The 15,827-nt window shown below is 36.2% G+C and overlaps 1 non-coding gene and 1 pseudogene across 1 annotated transcript; both read left to right on the top strand.

The window, feature by feature from the left end:
• Positions 1–2,110: 2,110 nt before the first annotated feature.
• TRNAV-GAC (transfer RNA valine (anticodon GAC)) lies at positions 2,111–2,182 on the top strand. The gene has a single exon. It is a non-coding gene; the product is annotated as a tRNA-Val (tRNA).
• A 5,354-nt stretch (positions 2,183–7,536) lies between these two features.
• Positions 7,537–10,651, top strand: LOC149563984 (25S ribosomal RNA; annotated as a pseudogene).
• The last annotated feature ends 5,176 nt before the right edge of the window (positions 10,652–15,827 follow it).

Here is a 15,827-nt window from a genome sequence, read left to right as displayed (position 1 = left end):
TTGAGAAAGTAAGTTTTCTTTTATTGATCAAAATGGGATAGATCTGTGGATCTATTTATACTAGTTAGTGGATTAACGGTAATGTGAAAAAGCTTTATTAGATTCTGCCATTTTATGAATCTCTTCCTTCTTGTGTATAGCATTGCCTTTCTCTCTGGCAGCATCCATTATTTCGTAACTTAATTTGAATTGCATATTTGGACCAGAACGTTTTCGGGATGACTCTAATAACCAATGAATCACAATTATTTTTCCTTCTTTCTCTTTTATTTCAATGGGAACTTGATAAGTGGATCCACTTACGTGTTTTGATTTTACTATCAATTTGGGAGTTAATTTGTCTATTGCTTGACGTAGAACAATTAGTGGATTTTTCTCTGTTTTTTGTTGAATCTTTTCTAGAGATTGATAAAAAAATTGATAAGCTAATGATTTTTTTCCGTTCTTAAGAATACGGTTAACGACCATGTTAACTAATTGATTATGATAGATTGGATCAAATTTATCAATTTTCTTTTCTAGAGTACTTTGGCGTGACATGAGTGTGAAAAAGGTTCATAAATTTATTTCATAAAGACTAATCATTACTTATTTCGGCTTTTTAACTCCATATTGTAGGGTACATCTCTAAAGGTATCAAAGATCTCCCTCCAAACCGTACATACGACTTTCGCTGGATACGACTTTCCACATGATTCTATTTGCATATATAGAAGATATTCATTCTTATGCATAGAATTATGTTTACTCATTCTCAATTGAGTATCCATTTCCTTTCTTTTGCTATGATTAGAAATCTTGTATTTTCTATATCTATATGATTAGGTCCTTAGGTTTAAAACAGAGTATAAAAAAGGAAAAGGTGTTTTAAATCAATGCTATTTGAATTGAGTCTGCTCCAAAAAAGTCAAGAAATTTCCAATTTTATGTTAACATACACTAAGTAAGGGAAAACTTATAAAATGAATTGAATATTAAACCTTAGACATATATTATCCTTATTGTTTTTGCCTGCTCTAGTCCCCTTAGAAAATGTTCGTTATTGGGTTAGCCATATACTTTACATGTTTTTAGCAATTGACATGGCATCATCATAAAATGATACAAATCTTAGATAAGAATATACAACGCACTAGAACACCCTTGTTTTTGGTTTTTGATTGAGACATCATCTAAAATTCCTCGAATTATGTGATATTTAACAGCGGGCAAATCTTTGACTCTTCCACCTCTTACTAATACTACAAAATGTTCTTGTAAATTATGGTCAATACCAGGTATATAAGTAGTGATTTCATATTTAGAAGTTAATCGTACTCTGGCGACTTTGCGTAAGGCAAAGTTTGGTTTTTTAGGGGTGATAGTGGAAAAGTTGACAGAAAAGTGACCTTTACTGCCACTATATAAAACCGTACATGAGAATTTCACCTCATACGACTTCTCGTTCAATTCTTTTTAAGAAATTTTTGTTTTTCGAGTATTTTGAATATTATATAGATTATATTCTATGTAAAAAAAAAGAACTATTTGAATCCTTCGGGGTTCATTTTTCTTTCTCTATTAAAAACAATATTTCTCTATTAAAAACAATAAGAGTGATAATCTTTTTTTTTATCCATTTTTATTATTTACATTAACATGCTCATTTTTTATTGATATCTCAAAATATCATTTCATTTTGTTTCATCACAAATTCAATTCAAAATTGACGGGTTAATGTAAGCTTATCCATGTAGTTATGCATTATTTGAACTGGGAATCAATTTGATTCAAAATTTTGACTTTTGTGCTTTGGTTTGGGTGGCATGGTTTGTATACTGAGAATTATTTCGATGGCCTATGATAAAATGGTATCAATAGAATATATGCTTCGAGCGGCTGTGTGCGCCAATCGGCAATATAAGGTAAGAAAATATAGGAAAAGTTTTTTTTTTGAAATGCAGCAATATTAATAGCCTATTTAGTTATGAATTTTGTTTTTAAGTAGAAAATGTCAATTTGGAAATTGTTACAGATTCCTTCCGAGGAATCATGATATAGTTTCGTTTAATTTCTCGATTCTTTTGGAATGGGAAGTTCTTACAATTTCCCTTCTGGATAAGGATAGGAAAGGGATATAACTCAGTGGTAGAGTGTCACCTTGACATGGTGAAAGTCATCAGTTCAAAACTGATTATCCCTAGTTCTCTTTGTTATTTGTTGTTCGCTCTTTTTTTATATTTATATCGTGAATAAAAAGAGGCTAGGGGGTTTACATTTATAATATATTGATAATTTAATTTAATGTTAATAAAAATAATCCACTAGAAAAGAAGATAAAGTATAACGTATCATAGAAGATTGATACGTATCAACGTTTTAATTAACATTCTGTCTTGTAATGGAGCTAAAATAACTCATAATTATACATCCACAGAATTCAATAATAGAATAAATTATTGTTAATAAATATAGAAAAAAAAATTAATCTATAGTTCCATATTCTAATAATTAATAATATATATATATAACTAGCAAATAATAGAATATATTATTAATATATATATATATATATATAAAATGAATCTATAGTTCCATATTCTATTGACTATTTAGAATATATATATATATATATATATATATATATATATATATATATATATATATATATATATATATATATATATATATATATATATATATATATATATATATATATATATATATATATATATATATATATATATATATATATATATATAGATATAAAACCTCTTAACTAGCAAATAATCATATAACTACTAATAATATATCTATATATATGTATTCTATATATATGTATATAATTAGTAAGTTAATATATAAATTTAACTAGCAAATTTAACAATATATTACTATTTTAGGTTAGGTTTTGAATATTTAAGAAAGTTTAATATTTAAGGTTTAAGATATATGATTATACATATATCATACAGATGATAGATAATTCGTAAATCGACTTCGTCCACGAAGAAGGGATCTATAAGTAATTAAATAATAAACTCTAAATTCCATTAAGAGTTTGATCCTGGTTCAGGATGAATGCTGGCGGCATGCTTAACACATGCAAATCAAACGGGAAGTGGTGTTTCTAGTGGCGAACGGGTGAGTAATGCATAAGAACCTGCTCTTGGGAGGGAAACAACAGCTGGAAACAGTTGCTAATACCCCATAGAATTTAGTACCTCTACGAGGTAGGCTGAGGAGCAAAAGGGAGGAATCCACCCAAGGAGGGGCTCACGTCTGATTAGCTAGTTGGTGAGACAATGGCTTACCAAGGCTCTGATCAGTAGTTGGTCTGAGAGGATGATTAGCCACACTGGGACTGAGACATGGCCCAGACTCCTACAGGAGGCAGTAGTGAGGAATTTTTTGCAATGGACGAAAGCCTGACAGAGCAATGCCGCATGAAGGAAGAAGGCTCACGAGTCCTAAACTTCTTTTCTCAGAGAAGAATAAATGATGGTATTTGAGGAATAAGCATTGACTAACTCTGTGCCAGCAGCCGCGATAAAATAGAGGATGCAAGCGTTATCCAAAATTATTGGGCATAAAGTGTCTGTAGGTGGCTTTTCAAGTCCGTTGTCAAATCCCAGGGCTCAACCCTGGACAGGCGGTGGAAACTATCAAGCTAGAGTATGGTAGAGGCAGATGGAATTTTCGGTGGAGCGGTGAAATGCGTTGAGATTGGGAGGAACACCAAGGGTGAAAGCACTCTGCTGGGCCGTTACTGACACTCAAAAATGAAAGCTAGGGGAGCAAATGGGATTAGATACCCCAGTAGTCCTAGTTGTAAATGATGGATACTAGGTGCTGTGCATATCGACCCGTATAGTACTACAGCTAACACATTAACTATCCCTCCTGGGAAGTACGTTTGCAAGAATGAAACTCAAAGGAATTGATGAGGGCCCGCACAAGCGGTGGAGCATGTGGTTCAATTCAATGCAAAGCGAAGAACCTTACTAGGGATTGACATGCCGTAAATCCTTTTGAAAAAGAGGAGTGCCTTCGGGAACGCAGACATAGGTGGTGCATGGCTGTCGTCAGTTCGTGCTGCAAGGTGTTGGGTTAAGTCTCGCAACAAGCGCAACCCTCATGTTTAGTTGCCATAAAGTTTGGAACTCTGAACAGACTATCGATGTTAAGCCGGAGGAAGGTGAGGATGATGTCAAGTCATCATGCCCCTTATACCTTGGGTGAAACACGTGCTACAATGGCTGGGACAAAGAGTTGTGACCCCGCAAGGGTAAGCTAACCTCAAAAATTTGGCCTCAACTCGCCTGCAATGAAGTAGGAATCGCTAGTAATCCCTAGTCAGCCATACGGCGGTGAATTCATTCTCGGGCCTTGTACACACCGCTTGTCACACTAGGGAAGTGTGCCATGCTCGAAGTCATTATCTTAACCGCAAGGAGGGAGATACCCAAGGCACAGTTAGTGAGTGGAGTGAAGTCGTAACAAGGTAGCCGTACTGGAAGGTGCGGTTGGATTACCTCCTTCTCAGGGAGAGCTAATGCTTGTTGAGTTCATACACTGTTACACTTGCGAAAGAGAGCGAGTGACACGAAGATGCATCTGCAAGAGATTAAGTCTCTTGTCGTTTATCGGCTGTGAAGTTCGTTATAGTCATGTAAGTAAGAATGAAGTTCATAAGTAAGCTCCTTTTCCCAGGTCGAGACAAGTGGATAATCTCCTATTTTCTGTGCTTGTTTAAGTTTATTCAACCATTTAGTATCTTGAATTTATACATTAGAAAAATAGAAAAATCAGTATTTACAAAACAAATAGAGACAATGATTTCAATTTTGAAATCATTGTTTCTATTTTCTTTTTTTGTTTATATATATATCTTTATCTTATATTTAACAATTAATTATTCATTTATTGAAAGAGTATTATGATTCATTTATTGAAGAAGTTTATAACTTTATTTAAAAGACTTATAAAGTTAGTTTCTTATTTTCTTAGGGAATTTTTTACTTTATTTAAGAAGCTTATGACATTGGTTACTTATTTATTTAAGAAGCTTATGGCATTGGTTTCTTTATTTAATTTGCTTATGTCATTAGTTTCTTATTTGCTTAGGGCATTTTTTACTTTATTTAAGAAGCTTATGGCATGGGTTACTTATTTATTTAAGAAGCTTATGGTATAGGTTACTTATTTATTTAAGAAGCTTATTGCATGGGTTACTTATTTATTTTAAGTAAGAAGCTTATGGCATTGGTAAGTTCAGTTTCATTATTTAGAATTATAGAATGAATAAAAGAATACATACAAAAAGAAGGTATCAAAAAACAAAAGGCAAGCAAGTGAGCTTGAGGATTTCTCTTGCTTTTGGCAGGCATTCCCTACTACTGGGGCGCCTACTGGGCTATTAGCTCAGTGGTAGAGCGCGCCCCTGATAACTGTGTTATTGTGCCTGGGCTGTGAAGGCTATCAGCTACATGGATAGTTCAATGTGCTCATCAACGCCTGACCCAGAGATGTGGATCATCCAAGGGACATTAGCATGGCGTACTCCTTCTATTTGAACCAGGGTTGAAAACTGACTTTTTTTTACCAGGAGGATAGATGAGGTGATCAAGGTGAGATCAAATGTAGACCAAATTTTCTATTCATTCGTGGGATCTAGGCGATCCTGGGCAGCCATGTATTTTGGCTACTTTTTTTTGAGAATCCATGCATATCTTATCAGTGTATGGAAGGCTATCTCTCGAGCACAGGCTGAAGTTCTTATTAATTAAGCCTAAATGTTAAAAAACACCTAACAACACATCTTCATAGACCAAGAACTACAAGATCACCTTTTATTCTAGGGCGACGGAAGGATCATATCATTCGAATTCATGCTTTTTTCTTTGCGTAGGATGCAGGAAATATAGTAAGTATAGGTCGGGCTAGGAGACTTTTTCTTTCTAAACCTAAAATAGTGGATAGTTAAATACTTGCTTGATCTTTGACTCGTTCAATTACTATGAACAATTTTTGAATCAGTAGATTAGGAAATCGTTATTCGTCTCCTAATAAAGATGAGAAAAGCAGGATCGAACAAGGATCTTGGATTGTCTAGGATTGGGTTAGGAGGATCTTATTAATACCTCCTTTTCTCTTCTCATCCAAATTTTGACTTCTTTTCTTGCCGTTGGTGAAGAAAAAGGAAGGAGAGCAAGTACACTTGGAGAGCACAGTACAACAAAAAATTGTATGTTGTGTTCGGGAAGGATGAGTCACTCCTGAATGAAGAGAGAACTTATTCTCCTCGAATCATAGGTGCGATTATTTACTTCACGGGTGAGGTCTCTGGTTCAAGCCCAGGATAGCCCACCCATTATGTGCTATGTAGTAGGATTTTTGTCTGCTTCATTTGATATCTATGGGGATATAGCTCAATTGGTAGAGCTTTGCTCTTGCAATCGGGTTGTTGCGATTATGGGTTGGATGTCTGATTGTTTAGGCGGTAATGATAGTATTTTTACCTGAACCAGTGGCTCACTTTTTATTAGTAATGGGAGAAAGGACCATAACATGCCACTAAAAAACTCTATTAAGATGAAGATAGACTGTCAAGAATGTAGAGAAGGTAGGGTGGGTAGTTGGTTAGATCTAGTATGAATCGTACATGGTCCATAGTTGGAGTTGGCGGCTCTCCTAGGGGTCTTTCTTATAGGATCCTTAGGGAAGAGGATCAAGTTGACCCTTGCGAATAACTTGGTGTACTATCTCCCTTAAACCCTTTTTAGCCCAAAAAATGGGGGCAGAAGGAAAAGTCATGCCATGGACCGACCCCATCATCTCCACCCTGTAGGAACTATGAGATCGCTCTAAGGATGCTTTCGTCATCCAGGGGTCACAGAACGACCATAAACCCTGATTTTAGAAGTGGAACGCATTAGCTGTCTCTTCTGATTGGGTAGGAAGGGTCAGAGAAGGGCAATCTTTTTAAGATAAGACCAAAGAGTCGGTGGAAAAAAGAAGAACTTTTTGTTCCTGGTTCTTTCAGAGTTTTTTTTCTTAAGAACTTCAAGAATTCCTAGGGTCAACAACTTATTGCTTTTGGGAGGAGTTTCTCTTTGGAGAGCACATTACAATGAAAATTATGAGCTGTGTTCGGGGGAAGGCTATTGTCGATTGTGGACCTTCTATGGTAGACTTAATCAAGAGGGTTCAATAGATAGTGGTTGACCCTATGGTGGATGCCAGCAGTTCGAGTCCGCTTATCTCCACCCCGTGATGATTCTGCAGAGCAGATCAGTCATAATTGGCAGTTTTATCTATGATTTATTTTATCGTTCATAAACGTTGATAAGATGCTTTCATGTCTTTTCTTTAATATTAGTAGCTCCTTAAGATAGCCTTGAGCAGCAAGGTTCAAAAAACTAAGGGCGTACGGTGGATACCTAGGCACCCAAAGATGAAGAAGGGCGTGTTAATCGACGAAATGCTTCGGGGAGTGGAAATTGAGCATAGATCCAGAGATTCTAGAATAGCTTAACCTTTTTAACTATCTATTGAATCCATAGACAGACAAGGGACAACCTGGTGAACTGAAACATATTAGTAGCCAAAGGAAGAGAAAGCAAAAGCAATTCCCATAGTAGCGGCGAGCGAAATGGGATCAGCCTAAACCATTAAAATAGGGTTGTGGGAGAGCAATCTAAGCGTCATGCTGCTACGCAAAGTCTATTTGAAATAGTGGAATACAACACCCTAGATGGTGAAAGTCCAGTAGTCGAAAGCATCGTGACAGTTTACACTCTAACCCGAGTAGCATGGGGCACGTGGAATCCCTTGTGAATTAGCAAGGACCACCTTGCAAGGCTAAATACTCCTGGGTGATCGATAGTGAAATAGTACCATGAGGGAAAGGTGAAAAGAACCCCCAGCGGGGATTGAAATAGAATATGAAACCGTAACACTTTCAAGCAGTGGGAGGAGTCAACCTACTTTGATTCCTTATTATGACAGAAACAACAAAATAAAAAATGAATGCACTTGTTTGGCAGAAACAACAAATATGAAATGCAAAAAATTGTTTTGTTTGACATAAACTGAATGAATCAAGTAGGAGCTGACTGCGTGCCTTTTGAAGAATGAGCCAGTGACTTATAAGTAGTGGCTTGGTTAAGGGAACCCACTAGAACCGTAGTGAGAGCGAGTCTTCATAGGGTAATTGAATTGCACCGCTTATGGACCCGAACCTGGGTGATCTATCCATGACCAAGATGAAGCTTAGGTGAAGCTAAGTAGAGGTCCGAACCGACTGATGTTGAAAAATCAGCGGATGAGTTGTGGTCAGGGGTGAAATGCCACTCGAACCCATAGCTAGTTGCTTCTCCTCAAAATGTGTTGAGGTGCAGTGGTTGAATGGATCTTCTTGGGGTAAAGCACTATTTCGGTGTGGGCTGCGTGAGCGGTACCAAATGGAGACAAACTATAAATACTAAAGATAAACAAGGGTCAGCCAGTGAGACGATGGGGGATAAGCTTCATCGTCGAGAGGGAAACAACCCAGATCACTAGCCAAGGCCCCTAAATGATCGCTAAGTGATGAAGGAGGTAGGAGTGCAAAGATAGTCAGGAGGTTCGCCTAGAAGCAGCGATCCTTGAAAGAGTGCGTAATAGCTTACTTCTCAAGTGTTCTTACACCGAAGATGATCGGAACTAAGCGATCTACCGAAGCTGTGGGATGTAATAAAAAATACATTGATAGGGGAGCGTTCTGCCTCAGAGAGAAGTATCTGCGCGAGCAGAGTTGGACGAAGCGAAAGAGAGAATGTTAGCTTGAGTAACGCAAACATTGGTGAGAATCCAATGCCCCGAAAACCTAAGGATTCCTCCACAAGGTTTGTCCACGAAGGGTGAGTCAGTGCCTAAGATCAGGACGAAAGGCGTAGTTGATGGACAACAGGTTAATATTCCTATACTACCCTTTGTTGGTCCCGAGGGATAGTGTAGGCTAAGTTAGCCGTCTTAATTATGGTTTTACGATTTAAGGTCAGAAGATGACCCTAAAAAAGTGGGGTCAGAACGGGGTAGAGAAAATACCTTGAGCCAATGTCTAAATTCCAGCGTGGTGTCAAAAAAGTAAAAAGATAGACAACACGCTGAGCAACCCACGTCATACTCCTAGGAAAAGCTTGAACGACCTTCAACAAATGGGTACCTGTACCTGAAACTGACATAGGTAGGTAGGTAGAGAATAACTAGGGGCGCGAGATAACTCTCTCTAAGGAACTCATCAAAATAGCTCTATAACTTCGGGAGAAGGAGTGCCTCCTCAAAGGAGGTCGCAGTGACCAGGCCCGAGCAACTGTTTACCAAAAACACAAGTCTCCGCAAAGTTGTAAGATGTTGTATGGGGGCTGACACCTGCCCAGTGCCGGAAGGTTAAGGAAGTTGGTGACCTGATGATAGGGAAGCCAGCGATCGAAGCCCTAGTGAACGACGGTCATAACTATAACGGTCCTAATGTAGCGAAATTCCTTGTCTGGTAAGTTTTGACCTGCACGAAGGGTGTAACGATCTAGGCACTATCTCGAAAAGAGACTCAGTGAAATAGAAATGTCTGTGAAGATGCAGACTACCTGCACTTGGACAGAAAGACCTTATGAAGCTTTACTATTCCCTGGGATTGACTTTGGGCTCTTGTTGCATAGCTTAGGTGGAAGGCGAAGAAGGCCCTCTTCCGGGGGGGCATGAGCCATCAGTGAGATACCACTCTAGAAAAGCCAAAAGTCTAACCTTGCGACTGAACCTACTATCCAAGGGACATTCTCAGGTAGACAGTTTCTATGGGGCATAGGCCTCCCAAAAGGTAACAGAGGCATGCAAAGGTTTCCTTGGGCTGGCTGGAAATCGGTCCTTGAGTGCAAAGGCAGAAGGGAGCTTGACTGCAAGACCGACTCGTCGAGCAGGGATGAAAGTTGGCCTTAGTGATCCGATGGTGCCGAGTGGAAGGGTCGTCGCTCAATGGATAAAAGTTACTCTAGGGATAATAGGCTGATCTTCCCCAAGAGTTCAAATCGACGGGAAGGTTTGGCACCTCAATGTCGGCTCTTTGCCACCTGGGGCGGTAGAATGTTCCAAGGGTTGGGTTGTTCGCCCATTAAAGTGGTACGTGAGCTGGGTTCAAAACATTGTGAGATAGTTCGGTCCATAATTGGTGGAGGCATTAGAGCATTGAGATGACTTTTCCTTAGTACGAGAGGACTGGGAAGGACGCACCTCTGGTGTACTAGTTATCGTGCCCTTGGTAGATGCTCGGTAGCCAAGTGCGGAGCAGATAATTGTTGAACGCCTATAAGTAAGAAGCCCACCTCAAGATGAGTGCTCTCTTAGGTCACAGAAAGACGAGCCGTTAGGTGATCGGTGTCAAGTGGAAGTGTAGTGATGCATGCAGCCGAGGCATACTAAAAGATCGAAAGATTTGAACCTTGTTACTACATGACCCGATTGATCTGCTCGGGTACATAGAGTATGTTTTGATAGAACATTTTACTGTAGATATGATAAAGAATAAAAAAAGATGGATGAAGAAAATAAAGGGAATCAAATCTTTTTGACTTCTAATCAAATATGAAAAATGATTTTTTTATTTCGCTGAGAGAATCCAAAAAGTGCTTATTGCATAGCTCCATTTGTATCATTCTGAGCTTTCTGCTTGACAGGGCCACAAAAAGGAGCCCCTGCCAAGCAGAGAGCTCCACAAGTACTAACCAATATCTTATGGCCTTCTTCATTTATGGTTTGAAATTTTGGTGTCTCAAGCATAGGGGAACTACACCAATCCATCCTGAACTTGGTGGTTAAACTTTACTACAGTGACGATACTGCAGGGGAAGCCCTGTGGAAAAATAGCTCGATGCCAGAATAATAAAAAGCTTACTTATTTACTTACTTTTTTAATTTTTTAATAAAAAAAACCCGGCATTCTTTTTTCCCATTTCACATTGCTAAATGCAATAATCTTTTTTATCTAGTGGAGACGGGGCCTGTAGCTCAGAGGATTAGAGCACGTGGCTACGAACCACGGTGTCGGGGGTTCAAATCCCTCGTCGCCCAAAATAGTTCACTACTAGAGAGACTACAAGTCTCTCTAGTAGTTCTAGAGACTAAAATAATAAAATGACTACGACTGCTCTCGAACTATTAAGAGAGCTGCGAATACCAAGAACTAAGTTTATAGTGAAGCTTTGATTTATTTAGATATTGAAGATCCCATTCTATAAGACAGTTTTTTGTGTATGACCTTCTATAACTCTTTCTCATTGGCACCAAGCTTGCACGACGTATTGGTAAGAAAAGAACCAAGGGCTCTTACTCATTAAGACGCTTGCTTATTCAAATTAGGGTTATTTACTCACAAATTATAGTTTTAAGTGTTATCATACCTTCGTTATGCCTTAGTAGCTCAGTGGTAGAGCGGTCAACTGTTAACCGATTGGTTGTAGGTTCAAATCCTATTTAAGGAGAGCTCTTTTTTTTCTTTTTTCTTTTTTTCTTCAAGCACTTGGTTCCATAATGATAAGTAAGGTCCACCATAAAAAGAGTTAAAAATTTGCCCAATTTAGTTGAATTGGAGTAAACCTCTCTTCGCTCCGACACATTCTTTTTTTCAACTATTAATTATAACTTCATTGATAATTTTAGCAATGTTACCAACATCTTTGTGTAGATTTGGAATAATCTAAAACCCAGGGTTAGCCTGCTCATTTATTTCAAATTATGAGCGAGCTATATTCATCAATTCGAGAGAATTGATTTCGATCAAGAGAAGGTCCTTGGCATTTTCATCTTTATACCTTATGCAGACTGTATAACCTTTGAATCATGGGGTAGTTGATAGGATATGTGAAATCTTATTTGATCTGCTCGAGGATTTGAAATGAATTATTAGGAAGTGGTAAAGTATGAAAATGGACTTCATATTAGCGATCGTAGTCTTTCATTTTTAAGAAAGGATTTCAATCAATTATTTCATAATCTTTCACTTCTTTTTTATCTATCTCTATATTGTTCTATGTAAACGTAAACGCGTTGATGAAATAACTGAATTTTAACAATCTATAAAAAATATTATTTAGGGAACGATATTGAAATAGGGGAATGTTATAAACATCAATGCTGATAAAGAGCACAACTTCAATATAACATTTTAGTTTTCTATTGTTAGAATTTTCATTATTTATATTATGAAAATAAATAAATATATTAATATAGATATTAATATACAAAATATAGAAAAGAATATATAGGAAGATATACATCCCCCTCTTAAGCATCTGATTTCCTCTCCTACAAAAAGGCCTAAAAAACCCATTCCATTTGGAAATCCATCAATTGCCCATCAAGCAAATGAATTACTTGTTTCAGCTAATCCTCGTATACCTTTAATCAAGATTATGTCATAATATATGTCTATATAAGCTATATAAAAAGACCAATTATAGATAATATTAATCGATTGGTCCATAATAATCTTCATATTAGGATTTGTTTTATGATATACATCCTTTGATAAGAAGTAAATAGGTATATAGAAATAAAAGGCAATCAATATACCGAAAAATGCTATACCAACTAAGGGGATTGCGTCTAGTAAAAATTCGGGCCAATTTTCCAGATGTTTCTTATCAAAAGGTGTCATCGATGAAGTAAACCATTCAGATAATATGTCATAACTCATTTCGCTTCGAAAGAAAGGAACTCCTATAATCCAATAAACAGAGTAAATATTCCCAATATAACTAAAGGAAATAGCATTGTCTTGCCCGATTCTTTGGGATATGAGAAAGATCCCTTATGGAAGAAGAAAGGATAAGTGATAACCAAACCTCTGTTCTTTTTGTACAATCCTTCCATCTCATTGGAAATTTTAAATGCTTCTTTGGAAAAGGAATTATTACTTCCTATAATTTGATTCGACATAGAATCCGCTCTCATTCTATTTGATATCCCGGATTTCTCCTCTCCCCACATAGAAGTCGAATATAGTGTAATATAGTTGTTATATGGATTAACTAAATTTAAGCGAAAGTCCCCTTCAAAAGTAAGTAAATACATACGAAACATGTAAAAGGCAGTTTATCCTGCTGTGAACCAAGTTATTCCCCCAAAAATGGGAGAATATAACTTACTATCACTAAGAATTTTGTCTTTAGACCAAAAACAAGCAAAAGGTGGAATACCAGAAAGAGAAATTGTTCCTAAAAGGAACGTGATTCCCATAATTGGCATATATTTCCTCAAACCACCCATAAGAGCCATATTCTAACTTTTACTGGGGCAATATCCAACAATGGGTTCCATGGAATGGATGACTAATCCAGATCTTAGGAACAATAATGCCTTGGAATAAGCATGTGTAATCAAATGGAACAGAGCGATTGGATAGGAATCTATCCCTAGAGCTAACATCATGTAGCCTAATTGAGACATAGTAGAATAAGCCAAGCCTCTTTTAAGATCTTTTTGAGCGAGAGCCATAGTAGCTCCCAATAGAGCTATTATTCCACCTACCCAAGAGATAAGATACATTATTAAAGGTAGAGCTTTAAAAAGAGGAAACAATTGAGCTACAAGAAAAATTCCTGCTGCTACCATAGTAGCGGCATGTATAAGAGCTGAAATAGGAGTAGGCCCTTCCATAGCATCAGGTAACCATACATGAAGTGGAAATTGTGCAGATTTGGCTATTGGACCTAAAAATAAGAGAAAAGCACACGAAGTAACAAAAAATGAACCAACCCCATCAACGACAGTCAACTCATTTAATTTTTCAAACAAATATTGAAATTCAAAACTACCTGTTAACTAATAAAAACCTAGAATTCCTAGTAAGAGTCCAAAATCCCCTGCACAATTAGTTATAAATGCTTTTTGACAAGCATTAGCCGCGCTGGGTTGCGTAAACCAGAAACCTATCAATAAATAGGAACACATTCCTACTAATTCCCAAAAAATATATATTTGTAATAAATTAGGGCTAATAACTAACCCCAGCATAGAAACATTGAAAAAATTAAGGTAAGCAAAAAACCTCACATATGTTTTATCATGTGACATATAAGTATCGTTGTAGATCATAACCATGGTTCCAACTATTGTAACTAAAACTAACATAATGGAAGTAAGTGGATCAATCAAATAGCCTAACTCTAATGAAAACTTATTATTAATAACCCAAGACCAGAAATATCATTAGATGGGACCACCGGTAATCTGTTGCAAGAACAAATTGAAAGAAAGAAACATAGCTACACTTAACAGAAAAATGATAATAAGAGCCCATGTACGGCGAACACTCTTAGTTGCTCCTGGAAAAAAAAAGGATCCTAATCCGATTGGTACATAAGATGAAAGCGGAAGGAAAGGCACGACCCGAGCATATTTGTATATAAATTCCATAGGAAGATTAAAAAATTATTCTCAATATTTTGATATTCCACATTCTTGGTTTCCAATCCACTAGACCCTAAAGAGAATAAAATAAAAATGATAGATCATGAATAAAGAAGAACGATAGAATATGGGATGCAATCCTATCGATTTCATATTTAATTTTTACTTTTTTTATCTTTTTTCTGCAAAAGATTTGCATTGGTCAATACTGATACTAATCAAATATTTGTAAGATGAGCAAGAAGGAACTCTTTTTCAGTTTAGGTACTGAGCTATTAGTTATGTACACACACATTCTTATTTAGAATTCAATTTTTCATTGTAGATTAATAGTAGTATTAAGAATAGAATTGAATAGAAAATGAAACCAATTAGAATTATTAATATGAGAAATAATTGAATATCTTAAAATGATATAGTTTTCATTTACTCAAAATTCGATATATGTATGTAAGTGTATGTAAGAATTGATTAATTGTTATCAATTTGTATTGTGGATCTCTTGTTATTAGTAAATAATATATAATAAGGTTCCAAAATGCAATAAAAATATGATAGAATATTCTATCATATTTTTATCCATAAAATGAAACTAAACTATAAATAATGAATTGAATTTAAAGATATATAAGAAGTGTACAAAATAAAAAAATATATATAGTATAATAAAAATATATATAATATATTCAAAAAAAATTTATTTTTTCTAAATAAAATCGAACTATAAAAATATTATGGCTGTACCAAAAAAATGCACTTCTAAATCCAAAAAATAGCATCGTAACAAGGTTTGGAGGAAAAAAGAAAATTCAGACGCAAGAAAAGCTCTTTCTTATGTTACGAGTTATTCTTCTTTAAGAGAGTTTTTCTTGTGTGAGAAGGATGGGATGATAATAACGGGACCAAGACCGAACATACCGAGAGAACTACTAATGGGAAAAAAGCCCAAGGGTTTTCTTCCTCCCTTAGTAGATGAAGAAGACTCCAAAAATAATTAATAAATTAGAGGAAGTGGTATAACTATAGTACACCCTCCAAGACCCTAGAGAGGAGCAATGGGAATCTCTAGGGTCTCTTGGAGGTACTTGGAAAAATGAAGGGACATGGTTCTATAATCTACTATAGCTCTTCTCTCTGACCTTAAATATGGGAATTTATTAATCATTTCGTTATCCCTTTTTTTCTTTCTCAATGGAAAAGGAGAGTGTATCATTCTTTTTAATAATCCCGGATAAACTCTAACATTAAATCTTGCTGGTATGGTAACTTTATTCTACGAAAGTTGCATTTTATTTATGCCGAAGAGAAATTCATTCGATCAAAACATAGGAAGGAATATATAGACCATGAACAAAAAGAAATGGATCTCATTCTTTTTTCTTACTCTAAATTAAATTAATCAA

The sequence above is a fragment of the Cupressus sempervirens genome, chromosome 4, assembly GCF_028749045.1.
Source record: "Cupressus sempervirens isolate cs-2001-9-10 chromosome 4, ASM2874904v1, whole genome shotgun sequence".
Lineage (NCBI taxonomy): Eukaryota > Viridiplantae > Streptophyta > Pinopsida > Cupressales > Cupressaceae > Cupressus > Cupressus sempervirens.
Note: the sequence above shows the minus strand (reverse complement) of the source record. Positions and strands in the feature narration are given on the sequence as shown.